Raw genomic sequence first — 12,158 nt, 5'->3', positions numbered from 1 at the left:
GGATAAGTTATATTAATAAATAAATAAGTTTGGTGACTTTAAAGGGTTTATTTATTTGTACAAAATTCAATAGTGTCTTTCATGTCTGGGAGAGATAAGCTTATCAAGCTATTGTTCATTCAAGGTTGCTAATGCTCATGTATTTCCCTGTAAATTTCTCTTTTAATTTTCATGAAAAGAAAAGAAGGATTTATGCATAAATATATTTATATTTGTAAATAAATCAACTTATTTAAGTGGTTTTATCTTTTAAACTATAAAATTATTGATTTATAGATTTAATTAAGATGGGTACGAAAGAGGAGTTAGAAAGTAAGGCTTGTTTTGAGAAGCGTGAGAGATTATTTCGTAAACTACAAACTACTTATGATTTAATTAAGAAGTTACCAGAAAATGAAAATGTATTTATTGCGAGAGCACAAAAGGTTGAAAGTGATTATACGTTATTCAATGAAATTCAAGATAAGTTAGCAAGATTAAATTTAATAATAGAGTCTGCAGTGACCATTGAAAGTACCTCTGATGCATATGAGGATTTGTATTATAATGTTGTTGCTCAAAGTCAGTTGATTCTAGACAATCGAAAAAAAGATGTTGTACTTCCTATTACTCATGATGTAAAACAACTGAGGCCAAAATTACCCCCAATTGACATTCCAAAGTTCAAAGGTGATTTGGAAAAGTTTCCAGCTTTTAGGTCTTTATTTGATACACTTGTGCATGAAACCGAGTTAGCTCCTATACAAAAGTTTTCTTTTTTGAAATCATATTTAGAGGTACCTGCTCTATCAGTTATTGATCACTTTGATTTTAATGAGGAGAATTATCAAGCAGCATATGATAAGCTAGTAGAAAGGTATACAGATAAGAGGTTAGTGGGTACACACTATCTGAATAAACTACTTCATTTTAAACCATTCATGAATGGTTCTTCTAACAACTTAAGACAGTTTATTGATGTATTTTGTGTTCAATATGAATCCCTGAAAGCTTTGAAAATTCCTGATTTAGCTGATTTCGTTGTATTCAATTTAGCCATGAATGTTCTTGATCCTGTCACTAAGCGTTTATTCGAAGATAAGAATTCTCATAAGGATTTCCCTACTTTTAAGGACTTATCATTGTTTGTATCTGAGCAGTATAAAGTTGCCTCCTTGGTGCAGGCCCCCAATGTAAGTAAGCCAAATACAAACCCCAACTACTCTCCCCAAAGTGGAAAATCCATTAAATGTATCAAACAAAGTTCAACTACTAAGTCTTTTATGTCTAACGCTCAAGAACCAAAAGGTAGCACACCTCAAACCAAAGGGGTAGAAATGTACAATGATAAGGTTAAGTGTCCATTGTGTAAAAATCAGGACACACATAAAGTAAGTTCCTGTGAAAGGTTCATTGCAATGTCTCCTACACAAAGACTCGAGACAGCAAATAATTTGAAGCTGTGTTATGCTTGTTTAGGGCCACACCCACGTGCTAACTGTAGAAGTAAGTTCAGTTGTCGAACATGTAAAAACAAAAACCATCACTCCTTGTTGCACCGTGACACACCACAAATACCACAATGTAGCACTGAAACCAGTAAAACCCTCCCTACTCATGTTCCTGGAAGTAACGAGCCTTCCACTAATGCATTAAATTGTCATGTGAAATCACAAGCAAAAAACAAAGTACAACTGGGTTGTTAGGTACAGTCCAAGGTCGAGTTATGTCCTCTACAGGTGACTGGGTGAAATGTCGTATGGTTGTTGATCCCGCCAGTGAGTCATCATTTATTACAGAGTCCCTAGCACAAACTTTACGATTACCCCGCAAAAGGTACTCAGTTGATGTGGTAGGTGTTGGATCATCTTCATTCTCTAATAATCGGGGTTGTGTATCTTGCTCCATTGTTCCTCTTCATAGGGAAGACCCCATTCTGTCAGTAGAAGCAATAGTTTTGCAAACTATATCCTCTAACATGCCAAAAACCAAGCTCGACCCAAGTATACACAACAGGTTTGGTAATATACAACTAGCTGATCCCAAATTCGATAAACCTGGATCGATTGATGTCCTCTTAGGTGTTCAACATTACTCCGACATACTCTCCGAGAGTTTGGTGCATATCAAAGGTTCTCCAGCAGCTTTAGATACAATTTTTGGATTTATCATTTTTGGTAAAATTCCCATTGTTCAAAACTCTTCTGTCGCTCAAACCATGTTTACCCAAACACCATCCCTTGATGATATGTTAAGAAGATTTTGGGAGTCTGAAGAACCCACTCATGTAGTTCCCACAGATGATAATGATGTTTTCTGTGAAAAGGTTTTCAGAGAAACCACCACTCGTGATAGTAATGGGAGATATCAAGTTTCTCTTCCATTCAAGGGAGCTGTACCTCCAGATGATTTAGGATCCACAAGACAGGTAGCTCATAAACGCCTTCTTAGCTTAGAAAGAAGAATGGCAAAATTTCCTGATTTCCAAAACCAGTACAATACTAATTTAGAAGACTATGTAACACAAGGGCATATGCGGCCTGCCACTGCAAGAGTAGATTATCTATTAACTCATCATGCTGTTGTCAAGGAAAGTACAACTACACAAGTGCGAGTGGTCTTCAATGCTAGTGAAAAAAGTAATACGGGCAAATCATTAAATGATTTTCTATTATCAGGTCCTAAATTACAATCTGATATATCTCAGATCTTGTTATATTTTCGAATGAACCCCATAGCTCTAATAGGTGATATCAAACAGATGTACAGATGTATAGGTCTTAATCCTAATGACACTAAGTACACACATTTATTGTGGCGAAATGATTCTAGTCAACCTATTACAGAATGGGAACTTACAACTCTGCCTTTTGGATTAACCTGTAGTCCTTTTCTAGCTCAACGAACAATAAAACAGTTAATTGCAGATGAAGGGGAAAGTTACCCAGCTGCCTCAAAGGCCCTCACGTCCAACATGTATATTGATGACATGGTATGTGCAGTTAATACAGAACAGGAAGCTGTTCAGTTGTACCATGAAGTGACTAATTTGCTAAGTAAAGGAGGATTTTCACTCAGAAAGTATGCTAGTAACAGTCCAAATGTGTTATCACACATTCCTGATGAAGAACAAAATGTTTTTGTATCCTTTGAATCATCCCATTGCATTAAACTTTTAGGTTTTCTATGGGACCCTACATCCGATGTATTTTGTTACAAGTTGTCCAATGAAAATCCAGTAACTACGAAAAGAGGTGTGTTGTCACAAGTCGCGCGCATTTATGACATAAATGGTTATCTCACTCCTGTTACGTTTTGGATAAAGTATTTCATTCAAAGGCTTTGGCTTGCTGGCATTGATTGGGACGAAAATCTCCCTGCTCCCTTGGCTCAGTTATGGCTGGAATTTTTTTCTCAGCTGGAGGAAATAGAGAAGATCCGAATACCCAGGTATATAAGTTTCAGGGACCCAGACCAAATCTCGGTGATAGGTTTCTGTGATGCAAGTGAAAAGGGTTACGGAGCATGTGTTTACCTTAGGGTAAAGTCTTCTGACAATCAAGTAAATGTTAACCTACTCAAATCTAAAAGTAAGGTTGTTCCACTCAAACCGGTGACAATTCCTCGGTTGGAACTAAATGGTGCTTTGCTTCTGTCCAGGCTAATAAGGTCATTGAATGACTTCCTATCCAATTTGCCCACTTATGATACCATATGTTATACTGATAGCAGTACGGTTCTGTCATGGTTACATACACCACCCCATCAACTTAAAACCTATGTTTGTAACAGAGTTGTTGAAATTCTAGAAGTTTTACCTCCTTCTATGTGGAAACATGTTCCTGGAAAAACCAATCCAGCTGATGCTGCTTCGAGAGGGTTACTACCTACCCAGTTAGTTGATCATAACCTTTGGTGGCATGGACCAAACTTCCTAAAGTTTGACATTAGTCAGTGGCCTCGTAGTGATTATCAATGTGTTAATCCCATTCCAGAAACAAAAAGGGAATATAGTAGTTTCGTCACTCAGGAGATCCCCGATAAAAATAATGATTGTATTATAGAATCATTATTGCAATCATGTTCTTCGCTGACAAAGGTCCAACATGTTTTAGGTTATGTTATGCGATTTGTGTCTAATGTTAAAGCAAGTGTAAATAAAAGAAGGTTTGGAGAGCTCACTCATTTAGAACTAAACAATTCTTTAAAGGTACTTATTAGATTCACACAAGGCAAATACTACTCCTCAGAAATTAACAGTATTAAGAGTGATAAACCTATTAAAGGATATTTACAACATTTGACTCCTTTTGAATGTAAAGAGGGTTTGCTAATGGTGGGGGGTCGCCTAGCTCAAGCTCCTGTCTCAAGTGCCAGGAAACATCCTTATTTGATTCACAGAAAGAGTAGATTAGCGGAGTTGATTTGCTTATACTATCATAAGTTGACCTTACATGGAGGAGCACAATTAATGCAATCGCTTATTCAAAGAAAGTTTTGGATTCCTGGAATACGTTATCTTTTAAGAAGTATTGTATTTAAGTGTATGAATTGTTATAGGTTTAGAGCTAAACCGTTAGAACCACTCATGTCAGATGTTCCTAGCTGTAGATTTAAGATGACAAGAGCTTTTGTAAACACTGGTGTAGATTTAGCGGGTCCTTTTGTGTGTAAAGAGAGTAGAAGGAGAAATGCTAAAACCTATAAATGTTGGGTAGTTATGTTTGTTTGTCTATGTACTCGAGCTGTTTATATAGATATAGTCGGTGATCTCTCTACTGCAGCCTTTTTGTCATCCTTGGACAGATTTATTTCAAGGAGAGGGGTGCCAGCTACTATGTATAGTGATTTAGGTACAAACTTTGTGGGTGCAGCCAGAGAACTGAAAGAACTTAGAGATGTATTACTACAGGGTAATGACCAAATCAAGTCCTACTGTGAAGAGCGTCACATCAATTGGCAGTTCAACCCTCCATCAGCTCCGAATTTTGGTGGTTCCTGGGAAGCCGCAGTAAAATCAATGAAACATCACCTCAAACGAGTAATCGGAGATCGTCCCTTAACATTTGAAGAATATTCAACTCTATTAGCGAAAATAGAAGCTATCATGAATTCCCGTCCTTTGTGTCCAGTGTCATCCAGCCCTTCCGATGGGTTTGATTATTTGACTCCAGGACATTTTCTTGTGGGTGCTCCTCTACTCTTAAGTCGCCCTGAAGAGGATCTGTCAATTCAACCCATAAACTTTCGATCGAGATGGCAGCTTATCTCCCGAAGTGTTCAGGATTTTTGGCAGAGATGGTCTCGAGAATACATTCACACCCTCATGCATCGCCCGAAGTGGGATACTACCATTCCAAACCTCACTCCAGGGAAGATGATACTTCTTCCAGCCAAGAACCTTCCTCCAACATCATGGTCCATTGGCCGAGTCCTCGAAGTGTATCCTGGCATAGATGGAACCGTTCGGGTGGCGCAGATCAAGACTGCTAGTGGAATCTTCACTCGTCCTGTGAATAAACTATGTCTATTGCCTTTTCAAGATTAAGCTTTAATGTTTTTATGTGTTTGTTTTAAAATATTCATTTTGGGTGGGGGGATGTTTGGGCCATCCTTATTTCCCTCCAATCTCCTTAATCTGGTGGAAAGTGAGTGAACTAAGTAATGCAGTGTTTGTGATTGATTGGTGCTGAACTCTGGTGGGCAAAGCCTGAACTTGGTGTAGTGGGTGATCTTATCTACTTTCTCTCTTCTGGAAAAAGTTTTCAGACAAGCAACATGTCTAGGGTTTTGTTTGGTGCAGTGTTAAAGTTTCTAAGTATTGGTTTAAAGTAAATGTAAATATGTAGTGCTTCAAGTAATCATTTTCTTTAATAACTTCCTATAAAGATGTAAAGATCTTCGAAAGTGGGTAAGATCACTCCAACATCATAAGTGAACATTATTAGCATCAGTAACTTCAACAGGCATTATGTGGCCACTTCCCTTCCTTCCTCCCAAGTCCATTTAACCATTATTAATTATTGGGGAAATAAATGCATCTGGCCAGATTTAAACTAATAAATCTAAATAAAGTTAAATATGACTGTAAGATAAAAGGTACACTTAATTTCTAGGTAAAAGTAAACAACAATCCATGTTAACTGTAATGAGTGAAAGCCTTAATAAACCAATGGTTTCAAATGTATGTATTGTTCTTCATGTCTAGCCCCAAATAAGTCACCAAAGCAAGTCAGATAATACAGTCCACTTAAGTGTATGTTTAAAATAAAGTCAGTTAAAGTCAAACACGGGCATTGGTCCGAACAGTACTTGTCCTCCTGTAACCTTAAATAATGTCCTCCTCAATCCTACGAAGTAAAATATCTCGGCATGACGATTGACAAAAGATTAACATGGAAAAACCACATCTGGAACAAAAGAATGTATCTAAATTTAAAATTTAAAAATCTTTCCTGGCTCCTAAATAGTAAATCAAAATTGACCATTGCAAATCAATTATTACTATACAAAGTAATCCTGAAGCCAATTTGGACTTATGGAATCCAACTGTGGGGAACATCCAGTATGTCGAACATAAACATCATCCAACGATTTCAGTCAAAAGTTTTAAGGTTCATCCTGCAAGCCCCGTGGTATGTTAATAACAATATCCTTCACAAGGACAGTGGAATTCCGACGGTTGAAGAGGAAATAACCAAATTTAGTACAAAATATCTCAAGAAGCTTGAAAATCACCCCAATCACCTGGCTCTAAACCTTTTGGACAACAGTACCAGTATATACAGGCTGAAAAGGATTCATGTTTTGGACCTAAGCTCACGTTTTGTTTGAACAATTTAATTTTCTCTTGTTTATTTACTTATTTATTTTTTCATTGAAATATTTTTAAGTTAGATCTGTCAATGGACAGAGACTAACTAACGTTTTATTAATAGTTGTTATTGTATTTGTTGAATGTTCGAAAAATCAACATCTATAAAAGGCAAAGCCCTCACTGACTGACTGACTGACTGACTGACTCACTCACTCACTCATCACTAATTCTCCCACTTCCCACTTACCTAGGAGGCTGAAATTTGGTACACTGATTCTTTAGGCATTAAATTGGAAAACTAAGTGGTTTTTATTCTGATCGGACTCTCGGGCTCCGCCCCAGTGGCTCTGGAGTTTCCCATGTTAACCTAATGAGTACTCATATTTAAATGGAATTAATGAATCATAACAGCTGTTTCAATTAAACAAGTTGGTTCTGTTCTATGATGTTCAATAGCATTAAAGTTACAAGGATTACCAACAGAGTGCAGCACTATTATTTTTTTTTTTTATTTATTGACAACAGCTAATTTGAAACCAAAAGGTGAGTGAGCGTAGCGAATGTACTTCAACCCGGAGGCGAGGAGCGTAGCGAACGAACTTCAACCAGGACGTGTGAGCGCAGCGAACGAGCTCCAACCTAAAGGTGAGTGAGCGTAGCGAACGAACTTCAACCAGGACGTGATTGAGCAATGCGAACGAGCTCACGTATGAAGTTAAACGGGGCAAAGCCAGCGGGTACAGCTAGTATTGTAAATAAAATTGTGATAAAAAATAAATAAAATAGCCTCATAGTTATATAGAGCATTTTTATATTTAACCAGCTGTTAGTTAAAAGAAAATTATATTGCACTAAAACAAACCAAAGATTACAAAGCTTTATTTAAAAAATCCTTTTAAAACATCCTAGTATTTTACTATGTATATTTAAATAATCTGTCATCCTCTTATCAAAAGATTGAACGTATCAATGATTAGCATTACAGTCAACCCTTAGTATGTCTTTTGATTTTATCCAAATGCTGAATTTGTGTTTCAATCGCTGAATGTTTACAGCTGTTATGTTAAACAAATTATATTATACCATAGATAAAAGGAGTACAGATATGTCTACTTCTTTTAAGCCTCGTTCACACGGGGTGAGTTTACACACTACTCGCCGGCGTGTAAGAAGCCGGCGAATTGGCTAGTGTGCTTGTATTCGTTCACACGGAGCTTGTCCACTAGCCAACTCGCCGGCGTGTAGAAGGACGCCGGCGCCCCCCAGTAGCTGACAGTATAAGAAACTATACGCACTTAATAATCCGTGGTTTTAAATAAATAGGAACTAAAGAGATATTTCGGATTTTATGTGATTCTAGATGTAGTGTAGTTATTAAATTTGTCATACAAAAAGGGGTTTTAGCGAATTTCCCATATAGGGAATAAGCTATTACCGTAGTACTCATGGTAAGACCTGGACCCGAGACAGATTTAATTTTTCATTTTGAGGTCCCTAGAGGCCAAAAACACCATCCGTTCAAATTCATATATATATATATATATATTTATATATATATTTATATATATATATATATGTGTCCGTTAGCGCGATAACTCGAGCAAAAATGATCCGATTTTGATGAAATTTGGTACAAACGTGTAAACTTACGTTTATTCGAACGAGTTCGCGATCCAGCATAATCGGACCATGGGAACGGGGGATTATGGGGGGTTTTATGGGGTAAAAATGGGTTTTTCCCATTTTTGAACCTAAAAACAAAAAATTTTGCGATTTCTTTCTAAACCATTTTGTAGAACTTAAAAAAAGAAATAATTTAGTATATTGAAGCGCTGTTGTATGCCTAACGGTCACGGAGAAAATTCAAAAATAGTGTAATTGAAAATTCCCATGTTATTCTTATGGAGAAAATGAAAATTGTTGTAGTTTACTTGTTTATGGGTATATATTGATAAAATTTGGCAAATTTATTTATTTTATCCTATACTATTGACGTATGGTCAAAAAACACTTTTTACCTTCCCCGTAGCAGCAAACCTAAGCACTCGTTAAATCTAATGTTATTTAAATAGGGAATAATATGTCTTATTTATGGAAATATTTTAGTAAAAATGTAATCAGACGAGTTGAAATTCGCTTAGTCTGCAGGTTTGGTGCGGCGGGGGTATTTTAATATATTTTATAGCATTTTAAAACTTAATTCAACCTTTGTACGTGTTCCAGTGGCTGACAGTGATAAAAGTGCTTGTACCAGTAGCTGACTGGCAGTTGTCCCAGTAGCTGACACTGGAACTATAAATGTACTAGCTGCTAAACCTAAGGGTTTTATAATATATAAGACGAATAAAATCTAACTTAATAATTAAATTATAAAATCACGTAAAACGTTATTAAGAAAATTTATTTTACATATTTTAAAATAAAAAGTATTTACATTTAAAAAAATATATATATATATATATTTTATATATATTAAAAAAAATGTACATTTTTTTAAAGATCATTTGGCTTATTAATTAAAAAATTTAAATCATTTTATAAAAATGTGAGATCAGATAAATTATAAATAGCATGCAAATTTTGATGGGAAAAACCAATTTAATATTGTGCAAGTAGCAAATATCCCCTGTCAGCTAGTGGAACTTGTATGGCTTTTGTGTACCAAAGCCTGACATTGATATAATTTTAAATCCAAAACCCCTAACACCCCAATTTTATCATGAAATTGTCAACAAAGGTATAATTGATAAAAAATAATGAGCCTAATCATTAATACTATTTAAGAAATTTAGAGAAATGACAAAAAACCAAACTTACCTTCTTAACAATTTCATTAAGGGAATCGACTAAATGTGATGTGTACTGACAAGGTCACTTTCAAACCACCACCATTCAGCGAGTATGGGCTAAATTTCACTGATTTGTTTGTAAACAAATCAAGAATAAACATATGTTCTTCTAACAATGCAATCATGTGTAAATATTTTTAAGAGACCACATTATAATGTAAAGAACCTCAAATTGTCAGCTTCTGGAGCACTGTCAGCTACTGGTGCATTTACCTAAAGCCGCTGCTTGATAGTGCTGGTGCCAGCTGCTGATCACCAGCGGCTGGCGAGCAGCCTAGTGTGACCCGTGCTTAAGTCGTTCACGCGATGCTTTTTCCACTCGCTCAGTAGCTGGAGCTGGTTTGAACTAAATCCTCCGACATCTACGAATAACATGCGCACAAGCCCAAGCAACTGTGTTCACACTGGGCTACTTTAAGCACGGGTCACACTAGGCTGCTCGCCAGCCGCTGGTGATCAGCAGCTGGCACCAGCACCATCAAGCAGCGGCTTCACGCCTACTCGCTCAAAAGCTGGCGAGTTGGCGAGTAAAGTAGCGGCAGCGTCAACTTTTTCCAGAGCTTTTTTACACGCAGCTTTTGAGCGAGTAGCCTATGTCGTTCACACTGAGCTATTTTACTAGCTGCGTGTAAAAAATCCGGCTTGTAGCTTGTAAACTCGCCCCGTGTGAACGTGAACGGGGCTTAATAGAGCGGAGGCTGTTCTATACCCCCCCCCTCCCCCCCGGTGGGAATTTTTGAAATATACATTTTTCTGCTCGTATTGACATGTACTTTAAGATTTTAGGTGTTTGCCACTTGTGAATTACAGCATGTTCCAGAAAACACGAAAATATCATGATAGTTAGAATATATATACATAAAAAATTGTTTTTCTTTTCCGATTTCGGTTGGCTCTTTTACCCGACCGATTTTCATGATTGAGGTCTCAAATTGAAGGTATTAACGTACAGATTGAACATCAAGCATCGGCATATATTTGTCTACAGTCCCGCTCGGCTTATACGTAAACGACACTTTCTCCCCATGTATTTTTTAATGATAGTTAAATTTGGTTTTTCTTTTCCGAGTTCGTTTGGCGCTTCTACCCACCCGATTTTCATTATTGAGATCTCAAATTGAAGGTATGCACGCACAGATTTCACATCAATCATCAGTATATATTTATCGACAGTCCCACTCGGCTTATACGTAAATGAAATTTGCCCCCCATGTATTTCTAAAGGGAGTTAAATTTGTTTTTTTTTCTTTTCCGAGTTTCTTTGGCTCTTCTACACGTCCGATCTTCATGATTGAGGTCTTAAATTGGTAGTATGCACACATATATTTCACATCAAGCATAATCGTATATTTATCTACTTTATTACTCGACCAAAAAACATAGATTTGATATATTTTTAATTCGTATTTCAATTTAAATTGTACGGTATTTTATTATTTATAATTATAACCCTATATATTTTGGTCTAAGATCCTTCAGTGAAATACCGGCTTTTATTTAAGACATTAGTTATTCAAATCTCACGGGTTTCAAGCAAAAGCAAGGTGAACATCCAACATAAAAGAATTCATAAGGTTTTTCTATGATTGAATATCATTAGCTCCAGTATTTTTTACGTTTTTTATATGTTTTAGACTCAAAATAATCTGTCAATTATAGGCTTTAATTTGAGCTATTGATCGTTTGAATCAGTTAAGTTTAAGATACTGTAATACACAATAAAAAATCATGATATTGATTATTTCTCGGATATGATATTTATTTTAACGCTGCAGTGCAGCATGGGTCCTTTAGTATAGATTTTTTTGTTTGATTTGATTTGATTCCAGTGCGTAGGACGGGTCCACAGCTAGTTAGAATTTCAAAATGCAAGTATGGTGAAGTCATCAGATTGTTCTCACAGTGACGTGCAAGCAAATGAAATTAAACGATGTGAGCAAAGTATTTTGCAAGTACTGTACTTGATGCTTTTGAACAATGCATTATTCTGCTTGAAGTTGAAAACCGTGATCAGAATTCCTAGATGGTCTGTTTATCAGCTGGAAGACCTGTACCCGAATCGGTGGAAGACAATTTACTCAATGTACACAATCTAGGGAAAGCTGCATGCAAACAGATTAGTTGAGATAAGAGCTAAAAGAAATATTTTTCTGGAGTTTTACTACTGTCCCAGGAACGTGATATTAACCTTGAGAAGCTGATGACATACCCATTAGATCCAGTACCATGGGCATTAGCCACTGCCGATGGATGCCCAACAAAACCAGAAAAGGCCAAACTGCTCCATGCTTTGGAGAACAAGGGTATATAATAGACGAACCTCAAAATTGAAGAATGTATGTATGTAATTGACGGTATGGCTTACTTTTAGGTTCTTACTAATATTCCAGAAACCTCTGGTGAACTAGCACAGATTGCCTTCAGCCGTTTTCCGAAATTCAGCAGGATATACTTTATTACGGATACCTATTTAGATGTATCTATTAAAAACATTGAAAGAGAGAATGGGATTT

The 12,158-nt window shown here is 36.5% G+C and overlaps 1 protein-coding gene across 1 annotated transcript in view; it reads left to right on the top strand.

The window, feature by feature from the left end:
- LOC128982630 (protein D2-like) overlaps nt 1–12,158 on the top strand; it is a 113,466-nt gene that overhangs the window by 18,738 nt on the left and 82,570 nt on the right. The window lies entirely within an intron of this gene.

The sequence above is a fragment of the Macrosteles quadrilineatus genome, unplaced genomic scaffold, assembly GCF_028750875.1.
Source record: "Macrosteles quadrilineatus isolate MER2022 unplaced genomic scaffold, UCM_ALF_1.0 Scaffold_1__1_contigs__length_201487025, whole genome shotgun sequence".
In the NCBI taxonomy this organism is placed as follows: Eukaryota; Metazoa; Arthropoda; class Insecta; order Hemiptera; family Cicadellidae; genus Macrosteles; species Macrosteles quadrilineatus.
The sequence above is the reverse complement of the archived record's forward strand: the minus strand, read 5'-3'. Positions and strand labels throughout refer to the sequence as shown.